Source organism: Hyla sarda, chromosome 2, assembly GCF_029499605.1.
Source record: "Hyla sarda isolate aHylSar1 chromosome 2, aHylSar1.hap1, whole genome shotgun sequence".
Lineage (NCBI taxonomy): Eukaryota > Metazoa > Chordata > Amphibia > Anura > Hylidae > Hyla > Hyla sarda.
The window spans coordinates 125205562-125215440 of NC_079190.1; the positions used below are offsets into that span (position 1 = coordinate 125205562).

At 45.9% G+C, this 9879-nt stretch overlaps 1 pseudogene; it reads right to left on the reverse strand.

The window, feature by feature from the left end:
* Positions 1–5752: 5752 nt before the first annotated feature.
* Positions 5753–5917, reverse strand: LOC130358976 (U2 spliceosomal RNA; annotated as a pseudogene).
* Positions 5918–9879: the final 3962 nt, after the last annotated feature.

Consider the following 9879-nt stretch of genomic DNA (forward strand, 5'->3'; position numbering starts at 1 on the left):
CCAATCACCCATCACCAATCACCCATCACTCAGCACCAATCACTCAGCACCAATCACCCAGCACTTATCACCCAGCACCCATCACCCAGCACCAATCACCCAGCACCAATCACCCAGCACCAATCACCCAGCACCCATCACCAATCACCCAATCACCCAGCACCAATCACCCAGCACCAATCACCCATCACCAATCACCCATCACTCAGCACCAATCACCCAGCACCCATCACCCAGCACCCAATCACCCAGCACCAATCACCCAGCACCCATCACCAATCACCCAGCACCAATCACCTATCACTCAGCACCAATCACCCATCACTCAGCACCAATCACCCAGCACCCAGCACCCATCACCCAGCACCGATCACCAATCACCCAGCACCCAATCACCCAGCACCAATCACCCAGCACCAATCACCCATCACCAATCACCCATCACCAATCACCCAGCACCAATCACCCAGCACCAATCACCCAGCACCCATCACCAATCACCCATCACTCAGCACCAATCACCCAGCACCCATCACTCAGCACCCATCACCCAGCACCAATCACCCAGCACCCATCACTCAGCACCAATCACCCATCGCTCAGCACCAATCACCCAGCACCAATCACCCAGCACCCATCACTCAGCACCAATCACCCATAACTCAGCACCAATCACCCAGCACCCATCACCCAGCACTGATCACCAATCACCCAGCACCCAATCACCCAGCACCAATCACCCAGCACCAATCACCCAGCACCAATCACCTATCACCAATCACCCAGCACCAATCACCCAGCACCAATCACCCATCACCAATCACCCATCACTCAGCACCAATCACCCAGCACCCATCATCCAGCACCGATCACCAATCACCCAGCACCCAATCACCCAGCACCAATCATCCATCACCAATCACCCATCACCCAGCACCAATCACCCATCACCCATCACCAATCACCCAGCACCCAATCACAAATCAACCAGCACCAATCACCCATCACCCAGTACCAATCACCCAGTACCAATCACCCAGCACCCATCACCAATCACCCATCCCCAATTACCCATCCCCAATCACCCAGCACCAATCACCCATCACTCGGCACCAATCACCCAGCACCCATCACCAATCACCCAGCACCCAATCACCCAGCACCCAATCACCCAGCACCAATCACCCAATCACCCATCCCCAATCACCCAGCCCCAATCACCCAGCACCAATCACCCATCACTCAGCACCTATCACCCAGCACCCATCACCCATCCCCAATCACCCAGCACCAATCAACCATCACTCAGCACCAATCACCCAGCACCCATCCCCAATCACCCAGCACCCAGCACCAATCACCCAGCATCAATCACCCAGCACCAATCAATCACCCATTACCAATTACCCATCCCCAATCACCCAGTACCAATCACCCATCCCCAATCACCCAGCACTCATCACCCAGCACCCATCACCAATCACCCAGCACCAATCACCCAGCACCAATCACCCAGCACCCACCTTATGCAGGAATCTCCACACAGCTCTGGTTCTTACACTGAAGAGATGGGCACCACACTAATATATGCTTACAATATATGCTTACAGTCTACAATATACAAGTTGGCAAAAAAAAGAATTATAAATATACAAAGACGGCCGGGCATAGCACAGCATACAGGATGGAGGCCGGGAAGCTCCGCCTCCATTGCGCACAAGACTAACTTCACATACTAGCAATGTGGGGCAATACCTAGAAAATGGAAAGACCAATTTTTGTATACATGCACTGTAACCTAGTGTATTGGGTTTAGTGCGAGTAAACAGCCTGTCAGTTTCAATTTAATTATATAACGTACCCCCCTTAATTCCCTATATACTGTGCCACCATTCATCTATTAATTCCCTATATACTGAGCCACCATTCATCTATTAATTCCCTATATACTGTGCCACCATTAATGAACTACCGTATTTTTCGCCGTATAAGACGCACTTTTTCTTCCCCAAAACTGGGAGGAAAAAGTCGGTGCGTCTTATACGGCGAATACACCCCTATTGCGGCGGTCCCTGCGGCCATCAACGGCCGGGACCCGCGGCTAATACAGGACATCACCGATCGCGGTGATGCCCTGTATTAACCCTTCAGACGCGGCGATCAAAGCTGACCGCCGCGTCTGAAGGGAAAGTGACACTAACCCGGCTGTTCAGTCGGGCTGTTCGGGACCGCCGCGATTTCACCGCGGCGGTCCTGAACAGCCCGACTGAATAGCCTGGTTAGTGCTTACAGGACACCGGGAGGGACCTTACCTGCCTCCTTGGTGTCTGCTCCGTGCCGGGATCCCCTGTATGGCCGGCGCTCTCCTTCCTCGTCATCACGTTGTCGCGTACGTACGTCGGCGTGCGTAACGACGTGATGGCGGCGACGGAGAGCGAGGATACCCGGCCGGCAGCAGAGACGTTCCGGAACGACGGGGACACGGTGACAGCGATGGAGCGACATCCAGGGCAGCGGTGACGGGTCCGGAGCGGCGGGGACACGTGAGTATTACCTCCTCCTGCAGTGGTCTTCAATCTGCGGACCTCCAGATGTTGTAAAACTACAACTCCCAGCATGCCCGGACAGCCAACGGCTGTCCGGGCATGCTGGGAGTTGAAGTTTTGCAACATTTGGAGGACCGCAGGTTGAAGACCACTATTGGGTTCAAAATCTTTATTTTTTAAGATTTTGCCCCTAAAAATTGGGTGCGTCTTATACGCCGGTGCGTCCTATAGGACGAAAAATACGGTATATACTGTGCCACCATTCATCTATTAATTCCCTATATACTGTGCCACCATTCATCTATTAATTCCCTATATACTGTGCCACCATTAATGAACTATATACTGTGCCACCATTAATGAACTATATACTGTGCCACCATTAATGAACTATAAACTGTGCCACCATTAATGAACTATATACTGTGCCACCATTAATGAACTATATACTGTGCCACCATTATTTAACTATACTGTGCCACCATTAATGAACTATATACTGTGCCACCATTAATGAACTAAATACTGTGCCACCATTAATGAACTATATACTGTGCCACCATTAATTAACTATATACTGTGCCACCATTAATGAACTATATACTGTGCCACCATTAATGAACTATATACTGTGCCACCGTTAATGAACTATATATTGTGCCACCATTATTTAACTATATACTGTGCCACCATTAATGAACTATATACTGTGCCACCATTAATGAACTATATACTGTGCCACCATTAATGAACTATATACTGTGCCACCATTAATGAACTATATACTGTGCCACCGTTAATGAACTATATACTGTGCCACCATTATTTAACTATACTGTGCCACCACCAAGGGTGCGTTCACACGTGCATATTTTCTGCTGCAGATTTGCTTTAGCAGATTTCTCTTCCCATTGTCAATGGGAAGCAAAATCTGCAGCAGATCTGCAGCAAAAATAGGCACATGTGAACGCACCCTAAGGATCTATACACAGTGCCAGCATACATGAAAAATATAATGTTCCAATATAATGAAATATATACTGTGCTTCCATAAATTCTCTATATACTGTGCTTACATTCCTCCAATAATTCCCTAATAATGTGCTTCATACAATAAATACAAGCACATAACGTAAAGGCACATACAGTACATACGTAATATACACACATACAAAGAGACACTGACACACACATACAGGTACAAATATACATTAAGAAACATAAATACACAGACACACATAATATGGAATATATACTAAAAGATATAGCCAATAAGCACATCATACATACAGGTACACACATACAATCACTCACAGATATATACATACATATATAGATTCACTTGCTCATATATATATATATATACACACACACACATACATACATATACATAGATTCACTTGCTCACATATATATAGGCATATACATAGATATAGACACACACACACACACACACACACATACAAATACACACACTGACATACAATCACTCACATATATTTACAGTTACTTACAGTAAGGGCTGCATAGACTGGAGTTTGTGGGCGGGCATGCTGTGGGCGGGGCTTCTCTCTGCCTCCGCTGCTCCTGTCTCCTCCGTGTGGAGAGAAGCAGAGAAATGGCAGGTAATGACAGGGTGAGTGGCGCCCCCTTGCTGCAGGGAGGGCACAGCACCCTCCATTAAACCACATACTACTCCCCAGCAATGGATCCTTCTTACTTCACCTGTCACCCTGAGTCTGCATCTCCTTTTGTGAGGGCACTAGAGGGGCAGGTGAGGAAAAGGGCAGGGGCTCCAGCCCCCTTTTACCCCTATGTGTGCACGCCCCTGAGTGGGACCCTCCTCGTGTCCAGCGAAGGAGGCTCGAGATGATACAACCACACCCTCTCAATGCAAGTCTATGGGAGGGGGTGTGACAGCCACCCCAACAAACCTTACCCTTCGCCTAAGGACAAAAGGTACCTGCGAGGTTCCAGGTTCGATGTCCCTTTTCGCCGAAGCTACTAAGGGACCACAAATGCTCCCGGCATCCCCCTTGGCGTTGGTCAAGGTATCTGCCCGAAGAGCCGATAACGGTAGGTACCTGGCCAAAGCAGGAGTACCCGGGGTGTTTGCAGGGAGGTGCGGAACCTAATGGCCACACACACCTCCCCTAGACCGCCAGGAGGGACACCAAGAAGGGCTACCGCATCCTGACAAATCCAGTGGACACACAACACGCAAAAGGTGACACAGTGAGCCAAAAATAAATAAATAATTGAATGTGTGCAGATATACTGCCCGGACATCCTGCCAGATCTATAAAAAATTCTCTGCTCCTAGCCAGAAGAGATCATGGTGCCCATGCTTCAACTCAGTGAGCCAATACACCCAGTAAGTTTCGGCACCTCGGGGGCACCACTCCCCGAGGCACAAAAGTACCTCGGCTCTAGACCCTCTCAGCCTTATGGCGAGACCCGGAGGAAGCAGGTCACATCGGGGCAGCTGTCGGGCTAATTCCTCAGAACCAGTCCCGGAACGCCCTGGTACACCTGCCCCCTCCATGCAGCACCCATCCCCACCAGCTCCACACTGGCGTCGCCTGCCACCAGCATGAATGTCAGGATCCGGGTACTGTTAGGATACTGGTGGTGGATCCTCTGTGTCAGTGGGGTGATGACGTGGGCCGTACCAGGGGAACAAAGTCTAAGGGGTTACTGGTATTCACCAGAGCCCGCCGCAAAGCAGGATGGATTTGCTGCGGCAGGTAACCCCCAGGTCGTTCCACCCGATAGCGACTCAACCCCGACTGACTGCTGAGATAGGCGCGGTACAAGGGATTAGGCAAGAGCAAGGTCGGACGTAGCAGAAGGTCAGGGCAGGCAGCAAGGATCGTAGTCAGGGGCAATGGCAGGAGGTCTGGAACACTGACTTGGGACATACAAGGAACGCTTTCACTGGCACAATGGCAACAAGATCCGGCAAGGAAGGGAAGGGGAAGTGAGGTTATATAGAGAGGTGCACAGGTGATTACACTAATTTGGACTAGGCGCCAATCAGCGGCGCACTGGCCCTTTAAATCACAGAGAGCCGGCGCGCGCGCGCCCTAGGGTGTGGGGCCGCGCGCGCCGGGACTGTACAGATGGGGAACGGGGCTGGTAAACGGACTGGGATGCGAACCGCGAGCGGGTGCGTCCCGCATCGCGGATCGCATCCCTGCCAGGGACATTATCGCAGCGCTCCCGGTCAGCGGGTCTGACCGGGGCGCTGCGAGCAGGTAAACGCTGCGAGCGCTCCGGGGAGGAGCGGGGACCCGGAGCGCTCGGCGTAACAATTAAACTGATAAGAACAGATACTACACTTGATCTTAGCCAAAAGGCCGAGAAGAACAGATACTATATTTGATCTTAGCCAAAAGGCGACACATGTAAGTAATTTACAAATCTGTTTAACTGTCTGGCTCCAGTTGATTTGAAGAAAATTTATAAATATATATATATATATATATATATATATATACAAGAAAAAAGAAAGATAGCCAGCACAACAGCCTAATAGACTGGTGCACACTGCCATGGCATCAGAGTATACAAAAAAAGATGATTGCAGCAGCACACATTGGTCAAAAAAATTGAGGCTCTTAGTGCACTTTTTGATCAAAACCTGTCCCCCATCCACCACGGGGAGGTGGCCTCATTTAGGATGGGACCCTAGCACAAATTCTGAGCCTAAGACTCAACTATCCACTCACCTCTGCTGGGCATATAGCCTCTGACTGGGTGACATGCTGGATCCATTTAAAACTCCACCTGTGAGAAAGGGGGAGGGGTGCACAGCTAAAGAGGGTGCCATTTCCCCCTGAATTGTACATACAAGAAAAAAGAAAGATAGCCAGCACAACAGCCTAATACACGGGTGCACACTGCCATGGCATCAGAGTATACAAAAAAGGTGGAGTTTTAAATGGATCCAGCATGTCACCCAGTCAGAGGCTATATGCCCAGCAGAGGTGAGTGGATAGTTGAGTGTTAGGCTCAGAATTTGTGCTAGGTTCCCATCCTAAATGAGGCCACCTCCCCGTGGTGGATGGGGGACACGTTTTGATCAAAAAGTGCGCTAAGAAACTAAATTTTTTTGACCAATGTGTGCTGCTGCAATCCTCTTTTTTTGTATACTCTGATGCCATGGCAGTGTGCACCCGTGTATTAGGCTGTTGTGCTGGCTATCTTTCTTTTTCTTGTATGTACAATTCAGGGGGAAATGGCACCCTCTTTAGCTGTGCACCCCTCCCCCTTTCTCAAAGGTGGAGTTTTAAATGGATCCAGCATGTCACCCAGTCAGAGGCTATATGCCCAGTAGAGGTGAGTGGATAGTTGAGTGTTAGGCTCAGAATTTGTTCTAGGTTCCCATCCTAAATGAGGCCACCTCCCCGTGGTGGATGGGGGACACGTTTTGATCAAAAAGTGCGCTAAGAGACTAAATTTTTTTGACCAATGTGTGCTGCTGCAATCCTCTTTTTTTGTGTATATATATATATATATATATATATATATATATATATATAGCACTGGAGTACCCCTTTAATGTTATTGTGTTTATTATAGGAGTGCCATTTGGTTTATATGAAATTAAGATAGTTTAAGGGATCTATCAGGTTGGTTGTTATAGTTTTGTATGGACAATTATATGTAAGATAACAGATATCAATTGAATGATAATGAAAGGTGCATTATAACTTCCATTATCTAAAGCTTACTACTCAGGAGGTCAAATGTGAGCACTCCTATGATGCATCCAGCCAACTGGTGCAAATTCTGAACTGTTAATTGGGTTGTAAGTAATGTATTGTATTGAATGATTCCATTTATATACATTAATGCACTTTTGTAGCTGCACTTTATACAATTCTAATGGAAGAAAATAAAATGTACTATGTATAATACAAATATGCTAATGGAACAGCATTTACTAAGAATAATCCAAGAAATATATGGAATAGTTTGCAACTTAGGATATAAAAAGGCACTTAAGACATGGAAAAAAAATGTCCAGCACATACAGTCAAGTGCAATACTGGAGAATCCAGAGATTATGATGCTGCCTGATGTCATGTGTTATTATTGCACCAATTTATCTTCTATTAATACTGGGTTGGAATTGTAGCGTATTGGATTATTATGGCTGTAAAAATTGCTTCTCAACCTTATTTAGTTGCATACATCTTCTATATTTCATAAAGTCAGCCCCAGTCCATATGCTATGTTATAGCACGTGGACATTGTAAAAGGGGGTCCCTTGCTTAAAACCCAGTACTAAAGGGGAGTTAATACATAAGAGCAGCTCTTCCCTTTTTTGCCCATCCATGTAAAATATGCTTAGCCATACGTCATTGTACCATGATATCATATAATACCATCATTTTCTTCCAAATATATTTAGAAAATATCAATTTCCCAAATATTAAAAAGGCATCTATAAAAATATACGTGAGTTATAAGGTAATAAGGTTTATGTCTGTAGTATTTACAGTAGTATTGCTCTATAATTGTATTGGATATTTCTATTTCAACATAAAATGCAGTTGCAGTTAAAGGGGTACTCGGGTGAAAAACTTTTTTTTTAAATCAACTGGTGCCAGAAAGTTAAACAGATTTGTAAATTACTTCTATTAAAAAATCTTAATCCTTCCTGTACTTATTAGCTGCTGACTACTACAGTGGAAATTATTTTCTTTTTGAAACACAGAGCTGTCTGCTGACATCATGAGCAGAGCTCTATGCTGACATCTCTGTCCATTTTAGGAACTGTCCAGAACAGCATATGTTTGCTATGGGGATTTCCTTTTACTCTGGACAGTTCCTAAAATGGACAGAGGTGTCAGCAGAGAGAACTGTGCTCATGATGTCAGCAGACAGCTCTGTGTTTCAAATGGAAAAAAATTTCCACTGTAGTATTCAGCAGCTAATAAGTACAGGAAGGATTAAGATTTTTTAATAGAAGTAATTTACAAATCTGTTTAACTTTCTGGCACCAGTTGATTTAAAAAAAAGTTTTTCACCGGAGTACCCCTTTAAAAAAAAAAAAAATTTCATGCCACACAGGACTTCTGTAAAACTTTAAGTGGGGCTCCCCTTATCTTCTTATTTGGAAATAACCCCAAAAGCAACATGTTGGAAAGGATTTGAGAACAGATGTTTTGGACTTTTTCCACATGTGCCCAACACCCCCTTCTAAATCTGGGGTACAGTTTAATCCATGCAAGGCAAAGAGTTAGATAGTCCTAGATAGTGTATACCTTTGAATACATGCCCCATTTGCTCCTTTTATAAACCGTGATTTGTAATATGCACTGTTTTTCTATTCTGTTCTTGGCTTATCCATAAAATTGATCCTGGCCCCTGGCTCTCTGTTAATCAGCTGTGTTTGCTGGAATTGTGGCCCCCACATACACTGTTATTAGAGGTGGACACAGACAGCTCCACACAGTGTATAGTGGCCTGGCTGGGTTACTGCAGCTCAACTCAAGCATGACCACTACACAGTATACAGTGTCTTCTGCTTCTGGATCACTGTGTATTGCAAGTGTTGAGTAATGTGTCAAGCAGCTAATCGGTTTGGTGCCAGACGCCAGCACCACATCACGTATTGATAGTCTATCTAGTTTTTTTGATGGGAGTAGCGGGAGGAAAAAACATTGCATTATGTATTTTTCCTCCCGTTATTCTCCCCAGGCTCCCCTATGGAAGTCACACTGCCGCGTCACATTGGCAGTGTGAAAGAAGCCTTACACTGACATCTTCTTTTCATTTAGATCAATGTTTTGTATTTCTCAAGCCCCCCGTCAAAAGAGGAAACTTGGAAGAAAGAGATATTATTATATTTTTAAATATAATTTATATTTTCATTATTATCACTACATTTTAATTGCATTATTTATACTATATAGACTATACACCTATATATGCATGTTACTGCAAGAATTTTACAGTTATAAATGGCGGCTTAGGTAACGTCCATTCACTTAAATAAATTGTAACCATAATAATAACTCCATCACTACCAAAGACAAAGTGGCACAATTGTGGCTATCCTAACAATAGCTGCAGGGCAACAGCTCTTTTATATGTCACCGAAGGGGAACTGGGTCCTAAGCCTGCGAGACTGGAGGTGCTGGGAACCAAAGAACTTAAAGTCACTATAAGGTATGCACAACAAGAAAAGTGGTTACCGTACTCACTGCTAGGCTTCAGTGGAACGACTCAGCTGTGTTGGCTCTCTCACGGACGTCTCCGGTGTCAGACCCGCTGCAGGGCGCTCAGACGCGACTGCTGGCTGGTTTTGCACCGATTGCCT